General features: G+C 37.2%; 1 protein-coding gene across 1 annotated transcript in view; it reads right to left on the reverse strand.

Moving 5' to 3' along the window:
• The window catches only part of LOC125147582 (putative RNA-binding protein 15B), a 357,891-nt gene that overhangs the window by 164,608 nt on the left and 177,106 nt on the right, over positions 1-16,177 (reverse strand). The window lies entirely within an intron of this gene.

Genomic DNA, 16,177 nt, shown 5'->3' on the forward strand with positions numbered 1-16,177 from the left:
AGTTACACATTTTCTATTTTTTCAGTCACATGTATTGCCAATATATCGCACAACAAAATGCCTGGTTTGGATTTTTTATTTTCTTAAGCTTTTAACTTAAAAATATTTAATATATGAATTTAGAAACTGAATACTTGAGGACATCTAATTCTGTAACACTTTAAAATTGTGCTTTGAAATGAAAATGTATGGCGAATACATTCAATAACTGATTAAAATACAACTATATTTTTAAAAATGAAATTAAAAGAAGTGAAAGGGCTATTACTGATGAAAAATACTTGCTGACGGAATTAAAATGAGAAGCAACTAACTCCCAGGATGTTCATTTATATTTTCACATTAAAAAAAATTTTTTTTAATGTTTATTTATTTTTGAGAGAGAGAGACAGAGTGTAAGCAGGGGAGGGGCAGGAGAGAGGGAGACACAGAATCCGAAGCAGGCTCAGGCTCTGATCTGTCAGCACAGAGCTCGACGCGGGGCTTGAACTCACAAACCCTGAGATCATAGCCTGAGCCGAAGATGGACGCTTAACCAACTGAGCCACCCAGGTGCCCCTGCTTTCACATTTAATTTAGTCTTACAATTCACAAGTTTAAGTTGGTGCACAGTGCAGACACCTCAGCAGCCATTTACAAAATAAAGTGAAAGAACTTGAGAAGATGTGTATAGTCCATATATTTATTTTGAGTTTGATTAAACCTTGAAGAAAAATACTATCTTCCAAAACTAAATAGCATTTTTTAAATTATAATTTAGCATCACAGTATTATTACAGCATCTAGCAGACACTTAACACCATTAAGTTTCTCATTTTAGTCCTGAAAGCACAATCTATTTCTGACATCTGACTTTTAATTTGAAAAGTCCATTGTTCACTATTGTATTTCATCAATTTAGGATGCCACTGATTATGAGATGTGCCATTTTTAATGCAACATAAAGAGATAAAAAATCCAGTCAATGAAATATGACACAAAGCATTATCACATGAACTTTCCAATTTATTTTCTTTGAAAATAATTATTTAGACTCATTTATACATAATCTTGTATCAGATGTGACTCTTATACATACTAAAACAAGAAGAGAGAAGTGAAATAAACTGGGTAAGGTATTCTTAAAACTTAGCACATTCAGACCTTCACTTTTCTGTTTCAGCAGTGTCTTGAAGTTGGGGCATCAGTGAGTTTTCACCAACATTTCTGTGCTGGTTGACAAATGCTCTACAACCATCTCCAGGATAATCTCCCAACCCATTGTCACCCTTTCTACAAATCCCTCCCTAACGGATCCTTAAGTACTTTGTTGACTGAAAATTTGAGGCGCTGCAGTCATGTCCCCTGGAGTAACAAGCAAGCTTGCACATTCAGGCTATGACAATTATATCATGGCTGCTGTCTGGACAACAGCAGAGATAAGAGCTCATGGATTGTAAAATGCATTCCAATCTCAGCCATATTAAAATGTGCCAGGTACTGTACCACTTAGAACTGAGGAAATATGATATTCATATTCATTTCTTGTTAATCTGCAATTAGGAATAGGAGTTTTCTTACATCTCATATCCTATAATTATAAAATCTAAGCTAATTTTTGTGCTCTCAACTAAGTATTTAATAAGGCTGAATACATAACACTTTTTAAATATCCGTATCTGAGCTTTCACAACCAACAAAAATATACATGTTAGGTCTCAACAAAATGTTTTTTATTACAACAATAAGCATAAATATTGCCAGCATTAAAGTTTTATGTATAATGGCATAATACAAACGTATGTTTTTTGTTAAGACTCTTGGATACCTTGTGAATTTGGTATGGCACTTTGGTGAAAACAGGTCTATTTGCTACTACTGTTCGTGTACCAGTCATGAACTCTATATATGTGAGATTTGAGCCGTGTTCATGAAGCTAGATTGCTGTAGAATCCTAGAAATTTGCTGTATATACTAATAAAGCATAAAAAACTGATTTATCTTGCTAAATCTATTAAAGCAGGTGTTTCTGCTTCCTTTACTTCATGTTAATACCGACTGATAAAAACTGATAAATAACAATGCCTGAAATTGAATTATACTGCCTCAACAGCAAAGTTCCTTAAAACAGGGAAGTATAAAAGGGCAGGAGAGAAGAAATCAGTCTTTGGATTCCCACAGGCTGGACTCCTGGGTTTGCCACACACCCACTGGGTGAGCCTGATCAATAGTAAAATAATAAAGAAAATATTTCACTGGTTTGCTGGAGGACTTAAAAAAATGAGGTAAGTTGTGTAAATCTCAGACTCTACCTGGTACATAGCAAGGATTCAGAAAATCTTAATTTCATCTTCCATTTTTCTCAAAGAGTTTGATTTACAACACATTTCAAATAAAATAAATTCCTGCTTGACACGTAATGATTTAGAAATCTACAATTTCAGCCTCCATTTAAAGCTCCTGAACTCCTCAAGCACCATCCAGTTTTTTCCAGCTACAGCCCCTTTATTACTTCTACTCAGCGCCCTGAGAAACATGATGTATATAGAACTTATTTAAATCATTTTTCTCATGGGCTTTGACTGGTGTGGGGGTGGAACAAAATCTAATATCGGTATTTGAACAATCAAACAGTAAAACAAAAAATTTTAACCAATAAAATAAAGGAAGATAGGTTTAGACTACATAAACGTTTACCACAGACATTTCTCTACCCAGGAACTCAGTTCTAAAGTTCTACTTAGAACTGAAGACAGTGGTCAACATAGCTAAAAACAAAGGTACAGGGGTGCCTGGGTGGCTCATTCAATTTGAGCATCAGACTGTTGATTTCGGCTCAGATCATGATCTCATGATTCATGAGACACAGCCCTGTGTTAGGCTCTGTGCTGACACTATGGAGCCTGCTTGGGATCCTCTCTCTCCGTCCCTCCCCTGCTCAGTCACTCTCTCATGCTCTCTCTCTCAAACAACAACAACAACAACAACAACAACAACAAAAGTACAAACTTGGGGCCAGAAGACTGTCCTGGTTAGGTGTCTGTTTTATTGTTTTGGCAACACAAGGGTTTTTTCAAGAAATATTAATTAGTTTCAGTATTTCCATATCAAGGAATTTCACATACAAATCTAGACTTCTGGCTTTTCTTAAATGGTTATGAAACTGTCCACATAGCCCCAATTTATTCATTTATATTACTTCTCTGGCTTTTTAATCATGAGCTTGCCACCCGGGTTCAAAACAAGCTCTCTCCAAAAAACCTTTCCAGATGAACAAAATTTACTTATAATACAAATACACTTTCTTTTTAAGTTTTTTTTTTTTTTTAAAGACAGAGAGAGAGCACATGCGTGCATGCGTGCACAAGTGGAGGAGGGGCAGAGAGAGTGGAGACAGCGAATCCCGAACAGGGTCTGCGCTGTCAGCAGGGAGCCCACAAGGGGCTCAATCTTATGAACCTTGAGATCATCACCTGAGCCCAAATCAAGAGTTGGATGCTTACCCGGCTGAGCCACCCAGGTGGCCCTCAAATATACTCTTAAGTCTGTGTTATTATTGGTCTTAGGTTATCTTTTTATCTTTTAAATGTATTACCTTTTCGAACTACATCACATAGAGCTCTTTCTCTAAATAAAATTCTAAAGCGGTTGTCCCGAAAGATGACAATGCTCCTGAGAACAGAGACAGGGCAGGACCCATGGAGCCCAGGACAGTGTGTTTCACCGAGAGTGCAAGTGTTCCAGATCATCCTGCTGGGTCCAAACTGGTGGCGGCTCAAGGAAAGAGACCTAATGCGCTAAACACTAAGCCTTTCTTCCCTGGAGCTTCTTTCTACAAATGATATCTGCCAACCGGTGACCAACCTTAAGAAGATGAACCCAGAAACTACAATGACATGAGGTTTTATAGTACAGCCAAAGGGAGTCGATGACAATTTAAAGTATATGACAAGAACCACTCTGAATGTCATTTAAAAATCCAAAACCTGGGGCGCCTGGGTGGCGCAGTCGGTTAAGCGTCCGACTTCAGCCAGGTCACGATCTCGCGGTCCGTGAGTTCGAGCCCCGCGTCGGGCTCTGGGCTGATGGCTCAGAGCCTGGAGCCTGTTTCCGATTCTGTGTCTCCCTCTCTCTCTGCCCCCCCCCCCGTTCGTGCTCTGTCTCTCTCTGTCCCAAAAATAAATAAATGTTGAAAAAAAAAATTAAAAATAAAAAAAATAATAAAAATCCAAAACCCACCCAACAGACACTGGAATCTGCAATGAGAGGTGTCAAGGGTGCATTCCCATGTGGTTTTTCTCATACACCTCTTTGCTAGTAAGCTTATTTTCCTTATAGGATCAACCATACAGTACTATCACTATAGCTTCTAGTTGAGTCCCTCAGCAGGAATATTTCCAACGTTTTAGTTTTGCATTTCTTCCATTTTTAAATAAGACCCGAGTCCAAGATTCTTACAGAGGATGGTATGAAATAAAAAGAATAAAAATAAAAAGAATGAAAATTCTAAAAATTTCCGGTTACAAAAAAATTTAAAGCCAGAAATTTTAAGAAAACATTTAGATAAAAGGCTACATTTTATAGGAATATTATATCCTCTTAGAATTGAAATTTATAAAAATTTTCTGGTTATAAATATATTTAAAGAAAGAAAAAAATTTAAAGCATTCAGGTATAAAGGCTACATTTTATTTTGAATCTGAAGACCAGAAAACAGATTTTGAATGGGAATTCTAAATCTTCAATATGTAACACATGTCACGACCAGAAAGTACTCTATGGGGTAACAACAGTTTTGCTCAGCACTGTGTGGAATAACTTGATTAACTGCATATTTTCATGCGGTTGGGTATCACCAAAAAAGAAAGAAAAACAAGAAACCTACCCCACTTAGAAAAAAGCTAAGCACCCAGTATTTTGGGAATCTTCCTGATTCTTCTGTGAGGATCATGGAACCCATAAGCAAATGCCTTTCCAAAATTTTTTTGTAGTGTCTACTGCAGAGCAAAGCAGTTAATACTTGTTTATGATAACACGTGATTAGAGTCACATATTCAGAAGCTCTTGAGGAAACGCCCAGTGGTGCAGCTCACCTGGTTTTGCCCACAAAACATGTAGCAAAAATGGGCCTACAGTTGTCAGTCACAGCCCACCTGGTTCAGAAACCTCCCATTCTGTGACCTTGCCCAGGAGCATTTTCTCACTGTAGATATTACAAGAGAAGTAACTGAGGATGATTGAAGCTATACTATGAAATGAGAATTATATACTATTTGCTCCACTATAAAGTTAGCCATAAATACATGCTACAGAGAGGGCATCTGATATTTTAAGCCTCTTTCTTCTCTCCGGAAAACCTTATGCCAGATGCGGCTAAATGCACCAGCTATTTTTCTGGCCTTGTGCAAAGAACAGAGTCCATTTCGTCCACTTTGTTCTGGGATAGTCAATAACTTGTGCTTGCAAAGTCTTCTCAGTTCTGCCACCGTTCAAAGATCCTATTTCAAGTAAAAGTCCTCATCAGGAACATTACCACAAGAATTTTACTTTCCTCCTATGCTCTAGTATACACCTGCTGCCATTCACTAAAAGCTCACAAGTGGCTCCTCTATTTGCACTAGATCAGTGTCACTGTCTCTCCACAAACCCCTTCCCACCATCTCTATTTGTCTGTGATAAATGCACACAAAATTTCGCTATATTTTACTCCCACAAAAAAACCCAAAAGAGTCATAAGTGACTAAAGTAATTAAGATATAAAAATAAGAACACAACAGGGGTGCTGGCGGCTCGTTGGTTAAGCATATGACTTCAGCTCAGGTCATGATCTTACGGTCCGTGAGTTCAAGCCCCACATCAGGCTCTGTGGTGACAGCTCAGAGCCTGGAGCCTGCTTCAGATTCTGTGTCTCCCTCTCTCTCTGCCCCTCCCCGCCCCCTCTCTCTCTCTTTCAAAAATACATAAACATTAAAAAAAAATTTTTTTTTCAACGTTTATTTATTTTTGGGACAGAGAGAGACAGAGCATGAACGGGGAAGGAGCAGAGAGAGAGGGAGACACAGAATCGGAAACAGGCTCCAGGCTCTGAGCCATCAGCCCAGAGCCCGACGCGGGGCTCGAACTCACGGACCGCGAGATCGTGACCTGGCTGAAGTCGGACGCTTAACCGACTGCGCCACCCAGGCGCCCCTAAAAAAAATTTTTTTAAAGAAAGAAAGAAGAACACAACAGAAATCAAACTATAAAAAACCTATTAGAGGAAAACATTCTGGCAAGTTCTTTAATAAGTTTTATGTTTATAGGATTATTACATGACCAAAGAATTCCATTCCTAAGTATATACCCCGAAGAAATGGAAAGAGGTATTCAAAGAAAAATTCATCCACAAAACAACAACAACAACAAAATTCATCCACAAAAGTTTATTGCAGCTCTATTCACAATAGTCAAAAAATAAAAACAATCCAAATGTCCTCTAAGAGATTAATGGATAGACAAAATGGGGAATATCCATACAATGTAATATTATTCAGTTACAAAAAGGAATAAAGTACTGACATATGTGACAATATGGATAAACACTGAAAATATGCCAAGTGAAGAAAGCCAGACACAAAAGGACACATAGTGTATAAACCCTAAGCCATTCATATGAAATACTGATTATGGTAAATCCATAGAGGAAGAAAGATTAGTGGCTGTCAGGGGCTGAAGGGGGGGGAGGGAATATGGAGTGACTTCTCAGTGGATACAGGCTTTCCATTTGGGGTGATGAGAAAGTTCTGGAACTAGACAGTGGTGATGGTTGCACTACATTGTGAAAGTAATTAATGCCGGTGACTTGCATTTAAAAATGGTGACAATGCTTGATTTTATGTTATGAGCATTTTACCATAGTAAAAAAAAAAAAATCATCTGTGATCTACATGTAAACCATGCGCAAATTGTCACTGAGGGATCGTCTACTTTGGCCCAAGAAGGAAAGTCCAACAACTTGCTTTGCCATTAACTAGGGTGTTCTTTCTAGAACTACTTCATATCCCACACTTTAAATTTAGAGTGGTGTTAAGTATAAATGTAACAGAACGGCATTGGGATTCTATGTGAAAGGTGAAAAGACTAGTAACTGTTCCTTGTTTTCTTTACACTTCAGTTATAAAAATACAAAAACTAGAATGCAAATTAGCAAATGAGGTGGCTACATTATTAGGGACAAAATAACGCTAGAGGTGTTGAATGGAAGGTGACAACAACACAGAGGAGGTTCCCTTGGGCTTCTGTCCCCTTCAGCAAACACAAAGCTCTGCCCCAGATCTCACTCATTACACTATTGCTTTGAAAGTATGGATTCAATATTGTTGCTAGAAAGCAGTGTCTTAAAACCCATAAGCATCATAGGTATCAACTAGTTCAAACTACATTTCAGATATCAGAAAATGGGAAGTTTCAGTTCAATGTCACACTGGTAAACTCAATGAACATTTTTATATTTTCATATATGTTGTCTTAACTATCTTCAGTGTCAATATCGGCTGATTTTAAATCTTACGTTCCTTCCACTACATTGCTTCTTGCTGCTGTTATAACAGGGCCAAGAAGAAAATCCACAACGTGTTGTTCTTTCTTCTATACCACACTGTTCCCTCATTCTAAATGGTTAAATAAAATACAAAGTACAAGGATTTTTAGAGCACAAATACAATAGTAAAATATACACTACCATGTGAATATAAATGCTAATAATCTAAATCCTATCTGACATGTACTACTAGAAGTTAACATTACACAAATATAATGAACGATCTCCACCGATTTTTATGATTATAATGCAATATGTTCTATAAATCTGTTCCTAAATTGAAATTTCACTAGAGGTAAATATGTAATATTCTAAAACAATTCAGAAGATAATTTTTAAACACATTGTTATTTTTGGATGACAAATTTCTAATTTTTTTTATCGAAGAGGAAGGAAATCAACATTACAAATAAATTTTATCATCAAGGAACAAGCTATTCGGATTTGTAAACAAGAAAAGAGAACAAGTTTTATTCAAATGACACACAAAAATTCTGGTTGAGGGAGACAATGAACTTACATCTCTTAAAGTCTGCATTTCTGCATAGGCAGTAAGAAGGACCAAGCTTAATCTTATACTAGCAATGCTTTTAACACTAATGGCAACAACAGCTACTTTATGACATATGCCTATTTTGAGCCAGGAGCTGTGTTAGCCAGTTGGCATATACTGCTTCTAATCCTTATATTAAACCTCTATGTAAGCAATACATCCCCATTCTAAAAAGTAGGAAACAAGGGCTTAGACTTTAGGCAACCTGGTTAACTTTGCATAAATATTAAGTGCCACAACAAGAATTTAAATAAACTCTGGTGTACGTGATTCCATTCTCACTCTTGCCAGTTTCCCATGCAAAATATCTTCCTTTGACCAAAGCCCATGATCATAATATTTTTAGGAGAATCTCCACTTCAAAGATTACAGACAAGCTTTACAGACAGAAGATAAAAGGCACATATTGACACATTAGTTTAGTGCAGCTACATTAGTACATCTATCTTCTAGAGACAAAACTATAATTGGCATATTTATAATTTACATGAAGTGCTATCACTTAATGCCTAAAGTTTACCTCCTAAAAGGCATTTTGTCTAGAGATAAAAGATTCACGTTAAAAGCATTTTCATCAGGTGTACTAAGGAGAGAAAACTTGTCATTAAATTTAAGCAATTAAAATGACTGTTTTGTAGTCTTTACACCGTGATAGTACAGAGGACCGTCCTTCATTTTTAGTTTTGTTCTAGAGATCCCCTAAAATAGCAAAAGTCTGTGAAAGACAGTGAAAACTTCAGAGGAACTAATGTGCTCCTGCAAGTTCCTAGCACCTATCTGAAGTACCCTCACATAACTGAAGCATCAAAGTCCAACGCTAGCAAATTCTTAAAAAGAAAGGCTGGAGTCCTGGAATCTATTACTGCTATTCTAACCTCATAAATACCCTGTGCATTTTTTTCTAATTGGAAGACATAAAGAACAGTTGAGGAGGATGAGCCCTGCTTAATGGATCCGAACAGAAAACTTCAAATATCTGTTTCTTTTGCTTCTCTCTGTGTCCAAAACAACAGATTGAGTGAAATAACCCCACATGTATGGTAGGAGGCATCCATTAAATTCTTGATAAACATCTCTGTGGGTGCAGTGGGGTGGGAATCCATAAAATCAGAACTGTAGTTGCTTTTGTTTTTAAAAAGAAACTTTGAAGTTATTCATAAATATTTACTTGAATACATGACTCACTTAATTACCTGCAATTACACAGAAAATCTTTTTCATTAATATTCACACTACCGCGGTTCAACTTCTGTATGTATTTTTTATGTTCCCTCTATGTTAAAATGAGCTAGATTTAAAAATGGTGAAAACGATATTTACGATAACATGATAATGTTCCAAAGAAATTTTCCAATTTTGTAAAATGCCAAGATAAATTGCCTAGTGATGAAATCACTGCATGTAAAGCCTAAATAAGCCAGCATGGTGGAAATGACAAAGGAAAATTACACAATGTTCCCAGATAAATTATCTAGAGGTTAAGCTTCATGTCAAGGAATTAGCTTGGTTTGCTATAATTATCGCTTAATTTTTCTTTAAGTGCCCACAAAACATACACATTAAAGATGACACCAATGCTTGGAATTATGAAGTCTATATTCTCAGGCAAGGCATATTTATTTCATGGGCTACATATGCGCTATTTGCAAAAATTACTGTGCACAAACATCATATCAAGGTTTATCCAATTTAGTTTCTGATGTATGTCTTTATGTGTATTTCTAATTTATTGAATAGACTGTGTACTTGGGGGGGGAGGGGAGTCACTGTTAATTAGAAGCTTAAGAGATGAGGGTTCCTGTAAGTCTCCAAATTCCTTGCTGTACTGAAGTCACACTGGTTAACAATGAGCAGCACTGAAAGGAACATGAAAAGTAGAATAAAAGCTCATCGTCATCACAAGTTCACTGGGTGCTACCCTGTTTGGGTGCCATGTAGCCCCAGCTGCCTCCATAAAATATTGCTCTTTACCCTTAAAATTCACAAAACATTGACTGAATTCCAGGAAGAAAAAGACATTTGAGAGCAGTGTACAGAAATCTTTAAAGTTCATACCAATGAGAAGAGTCCACTAAACTGTTCCTTCCTGGGGACCTAACTACTGCAGGGCATTCCCCAAGCAGTTCCTTCTGCCTAAATGTCATCTTTCCAGAGCTGGCCAAGTCCTTGTCATAACTGAGCTCACCGCTCAAGGGTTCCTACCGCTTAAGGGTCCCTACCACAAGGCCTTGCCTGCTACCTTCCCGCCATGTTTTAAACTCCTTCACTAGCTATAGGGGCCGTCCCTTCTTTGAAATCCAGTCTTTCTCTAGAGTAGAGGCCTCTTGTGTAATTTCCATACTGACTTACTGCTAGTACTCACTCTCTAAGTTTGTTGCCTCTTTTGTTCCCAGATGAATCCCTTACACCTAGAATAGTGAGTGCTCAAAAAAGATTTGTTGAAAGAAGAAATGTTATGGTATTGAGGCAGAATCAAAATGATGAACTAGATCTACTAAATAGCTTTGTACCATTATACTTTGTTTTAACACACACATACACACACACACACACACACACACACACACACACACACACGAAATGCCAAACATACCTCATGTGCTATGAAACATATAATTTAAAAGACTAGTGAGTTGGGAGTGAAAGATACAGGATGGCCTGCATTCAGTAAACTGTGTAATTACATTCTGAGTTTCACAAGCAAACTTCACAGGAATGACTTCAAATCTTGGTTTTCTTCAAGACACTGTTAAAGCCAGTTTATCAATTGGTATTTCCAATAATATTAATGAGATGTCTTAAGACAGCATGTTCCTATTCCCTAGTGGTGGCAGAACCAATGGATGTCAATGACTAAAGTTAAACAATTGAAGGATTAAGAAGTTGAGAGAAGTTTCTAGATTTTAAGCTGTTAACATAACCATGAAATAAATTACTTTATGTTTACATTTATGTATAACTGTGAGGAAAAAATGGAACGAAAAGTTTTTAAAATTAAGTTGTATAACATATGAGTAATACACCCATAAGTGGGAATTTTTATCTAAGACGGATGACAGAGAGAGTCATTTTATGTGCTAATTGTGGGAAATTAATTATCCCTCATATGATTAACATTATTTTCTCCGTAAGTAGGCACACTGATCAAATCAAACAATAATTTCCCCAAATCTATATTTTTTCTTCTAGAAAACATATACCAGTTATTTCTCATGACCTCATCAAATGGCCATGAATAACAAAAAAAAAAATCAAAAATTTCCTAAATAACATATTAAGACTTTTTTTCTTATTATTGGTATGCCACAATTCACTACTTAAAAACAAAACAACAACAACAAAAAGGCTTCATAAATATCATCTTCAAAACCACCTTGTCCAAAATGCTCAGATTTATTTTTTTAATATAAAATTTATTGTCAAATTGGTTTCCAAAAATGTTGAGATTTATTGCCGAACAAGCAAGTATCTGTTAGATTGCACATGGAAGTAATTTTTCCTGCAAGACTGAAAACTGCATTAGGGACCTTTGATATGGTGCCCAGCATTACAAAATGCCACTTTATCTGAAATTTATTAAGGACAAAAACAAGCCCCTTCCTCCTCACTGCAAGCTAACCTTAAGTCATGCTGGCTCATGTCCAGCCGCAGCTCAGGACTCAGTACAGACTCACAATCCATTATCTGAAGTTCTGCAGCCAGGAAAGCTTTGGAACTCAAAACTTTCCAGAGTTTAGAAAGGTATATACCAATATTACGGACTCACCCCCACAGTATGTTGGGACCGTGCGCCATAAGCAAAGAATTTTTACTTCTGCAGAAAAACGTATGAATATTCACACTATGTTGGATAAATAAAAACTATAAATAGCTTCACATAAGGTCAGAACAGGTTTTGCTGCCAAATGAGTTCAGGTCGGGTCAGATTTTGCCGCCAAAGAAGTTAGAAAATATTTTCAGGTTTCGTTTTGAATTTTGGAATTATGGAGAAGGGACTGTGAACTTGTGGGATATCAGTGGCTTCCTTTATGGATTTGATGTTCAGGGGCCATGCCCCAAGGCTGCTATACAGAAAATAAATTTATATCAAGTTTCAACTGCCTTTTTTCTAATAAAAAATTGAAGAAAATTTCCAGGTAAATGTACCTCACTAAATTCGATTTTTAAAAAGTGGTATTAGGGGCCCCTGGGTGGCTCAGTCGGTTAAGCAGCTGACTTCGGCTCAGGTCATGATCTCACGGTCCGTGAGTTCAAGCCCCACGTCGGGCTCTGTGCTGACAGCTCAGAGCCTGGAGCCTGCTTCAGATTCTGTGTCTCCCTCTCTCTGACCCTCCCCCGTTCATGCTCTGTCTGTCTCTGTCTCAAAAATAAATAAACGTTAAAAAAATTTTTTTTTAATTAAAAAAATAAAAAGTGGTATTAAATTGAGTGAAGGTTTTTAATGAAATTCTGAAATCCTGAAGTAACCTCTCAGGTTCTTTTAATTCATTCACTCTCTCCCTGCAAAAAGAAAGTTTCAAATGTACAAACGTCTTGAGTAAAGACAACATGGAAATCTGCATACTGAAATTAGCAAACTCCAATACTAAGTTCAAGAAAATACCATTACAAATTCATTCTTGGAGCAATCAAGATTTCTGATTCTTGGATATGGATGCACAAGATATTTAAACATTTTAAATGCCTATTAACTATAAAATTGATAGTATTTGCAAAAATAAAGTACAACAGCCAAGAGAAAAATTATTGAGAATAAATTTAAAAACATTAAAAAATTTCTACTTACATAAGACTAAAAGAAGAAATATTTGATAGTGATTCATACAATGAAATGGAAAAGGATATAAAAGCCATTTGACATGGAGTGTACATTAGTCCCCATATACAAAGCACTGGATATGTGATCATGTTCCGTGAACCATAACTCAACTCATCCCACTCATCAACAAAAGACTTCAAGAAGCTATTTGCTTCTAGAGCAATAGCAAGCAATGTCCAAACACACAAATAAAAATTACAACACAGGTCAACATAGATGTCATGTGTACAAAGTGTGCCCGCACATCACCTCAGTTTGGAGGGCACTCGGCTATCAAGGCACCTAACCAAAGACACTAGAACCAAAATAAACAAACAAAAATTTGAACAATGAAAACTCCAGCAGCATTAGGAATAGTGAATGAAATTCAGAAATGGACATTCTCTTGACTCTTCCTCAAAAAAACAGGTATATATTTGGATAACATAAGCGTCGTAAGAGAAGAAACAAAGACAGCTCTCATACATAAGGCAAGGACACGGGAAAAAAGACTAGGAAAGAAAGAAAGTTATGAAGTCCACCCGCAGAAGGAACACAAAGTGAAAAAGACTAACCTAAAGTAAGTTGTTTTGGATTCTTAAGATGGAAGAGGCAAGCGAACTGAAATGGTGAAAATCCTTTCCTGACATTCCCTAGAAAATCAGCAAACTCACTACAATGAGTTTTACCCAGCAGGGTCTAAATATCTAAGTATTTTTTCCAATCTGCCACTAAAAAGGAAGGGAGGAAGCAAGGGAGGGAGGAAAGAAGAAAAAAAAAGTCACTGAATGAAAGGCTAGAGGACCTAAGTTTTCAACAACCATTGGCAGTAAAATATATTACCTATATTCCCACCAGATGGGATGATGGTGTAAAATAAAGACCTAGCACTTCTACCAAATACTAAGGGTGTTTTTCTAAAAAGCAAATCTGACTTCAATACTCATCTGCTCAAAGCCTTTTGGTGAACCCAGAACAATAAAGAGATCTTTAGCTCAAACTTCTTGAGTTGGCCCTCATCTTTTTTCCATCTTTGTATCTTGCAATGACACATCCCTGTCCACTATACTCCAACCACACAAAACAATATTTAGATTACAAAGCAGGAAGCAGGGGGCGCCTGGGTGGCGCAGTCGGTTAAGCGTCCGACTTCAGCCAGGTCACGATCTCGCAGTCCGGGAGTTCAAGCCCGGCGTCGGGCTCTGGGCTGATGGCTCAGAGCCTGGAGCCTGTTTCCGATTCTGTGTCTCCCTCTCTCTCTGCCCCTCCCCCGTTCATGCTCTCTCTCTGTCCCAAAAAATAAATAAACGTTGAAAAAAAAAATTAAATTAAAAAAAAAAAGCAGGAAGCAGGCGGCTTCAAATCTTTCTCTCTCTTTCATCCCACACTCTATTTGGAAGGTTCTGACCCTCTGGGGAGCACTTAGAAAACACGTATCTTCTTAACATCAATTCAAGGATGCCTTCCTCTATCTATTCTTTCCTAACATCACCCTCAGATGGAATTTCCTACTCCCTCATTCTGCCACCAACAGAACCTGAATTCACCTTTATTTGGTACCCTTAATACTTTCTGCATGGATTGGTTTACCATAGCTGGCCCTGGCCCAGTAATTAAAGACTCTCCACTACATAGCATCTGCTGAATAACTAAATTAATTAAAAGACTTCAAGCACCATCACATGTTTTATTAAGCATACTGAAGTTGGGAATCTGGACACCACACCCTTCTCTGAATGCTCCTATGGATTGAATTGTACCCCCTCTCCAAATTCATATGTTGAAGGCCTAACCCCCAATGTAATTGTTTGAAGACAAGGCTTTTAGGGGGTAGTCAGGGTTAAATGAGGTCATAAGGGTGCACTGCTTATCCAACCGGTCTTACAAGAAATCAGTCTCTCCCTCCTTATCCTCCTCACCAAGGAAAGGCTTCATGAGCATACAGTGAGAAGGCAGCCATCCACAAGTCAGGAAGAGCCCTCCGTACCAGGACCCACCATGTGGGCACTCTGATCTTGGATTTGCATTCTCTAGAACACTACGAAAATAAATGTATGTTGTTTAAACTATCCAGTCTATGATATTTTGTTATGGTAGCTTAGGCCAATTAAATGCAGATGCTAAATAAATAAAATCACCAAATGACACTTTTCACACTTATTCTTTGGTGGCTGACTCAGCTAAGTACTTCCGGCAGTCAGTATAATATTATGTGGGCAAAATGGCCTCATTTGCCATTTCTTCTTTAAAATCAGGCAATCTATAGAAGGTTGAAATGCCACAATAACAACCACTTTGATTTTAGGTGTTATCATTTCTAACATCTCTTTTGAAAATATGGCCCTACTGATTATTTTTATTTTACTCTCCTAATATCCCTGATAGCTGTGTCAGACACATGAACCCCATTTTATAGCTGAAGAGTTTGACTGTTCTATTCAAGACATCCGGTTGGAAGCAGGGCTATATCAGAAGCCAGCTCTCTTGACTTTCAGTAAATCCTTCTCTTTATAACCAGCACAAGGAAAGATAAATAGCTACAGGATATGGATACACACACACATACACGCGCACACACATACACACCCATGCACACTCCCTCTTCACATTCAGAGCAAAATATAGAAATTATTAGGAAAAAACATTTCCTCACATCAATTTGCATCCTTCTATCTCTGAGAAAAATACAAAACACTTCCTGTGCACTAAAGAAGGAATAATATCATGATTCCATTGCATCTAGCTTGCTGGCACCAATATTAAATATGTCTCATGAGAGACTTTATACACAAATTCCCTAAACATGAGATCTGTTCTGAAAACAACAGCAACACATAATTTTTAAGGCCATTTTGAGACATATTCCTATACAAAAAGGATTCCACACTAAATTTTATTTTAAAACCACTCCATAAATAATTAGGAATATTTCAAACATTTGGAGAGCTTGTTGCAACAAAATGTGCCAGGTTGCATATAGTTCCCACCTGAAATGCTTTCATTTGACCACACCCACCGATGCTGCAGTGTAGGTCATCTAGAACACCCGAGACCTTCTAGAATATTTTGTTCAGAAGGAAACAGAACACACACACACACACACACACACACACACACGCATATGTGTGTGTATACATATATATCCTTTTTAAGAAAACAAAAAATTATTATATTTTTAATCCAGAAAATATTGGGAGAAAGAGGCCTATTCATTTAAAAGATACCTCCTACTTGGTATGTATCTACTCTAACACTAAACATTCTTGGT

Source organism: Prionailurus viverrinus, chromosome D2, assembly GCF_022837055.1.
Source record: "Prionailurus viverrinus isolate Anna chromosome D2, UM_Priviv_1.0, whole genome shotgun sequence".
In the NCBI taxonomy this organism is placed as follows: Eukaryota; Metazoa; Chordata; class Mammalia; order Carnivora; family Felidae; genus Prionailurus; species Prionailurus viverrinus.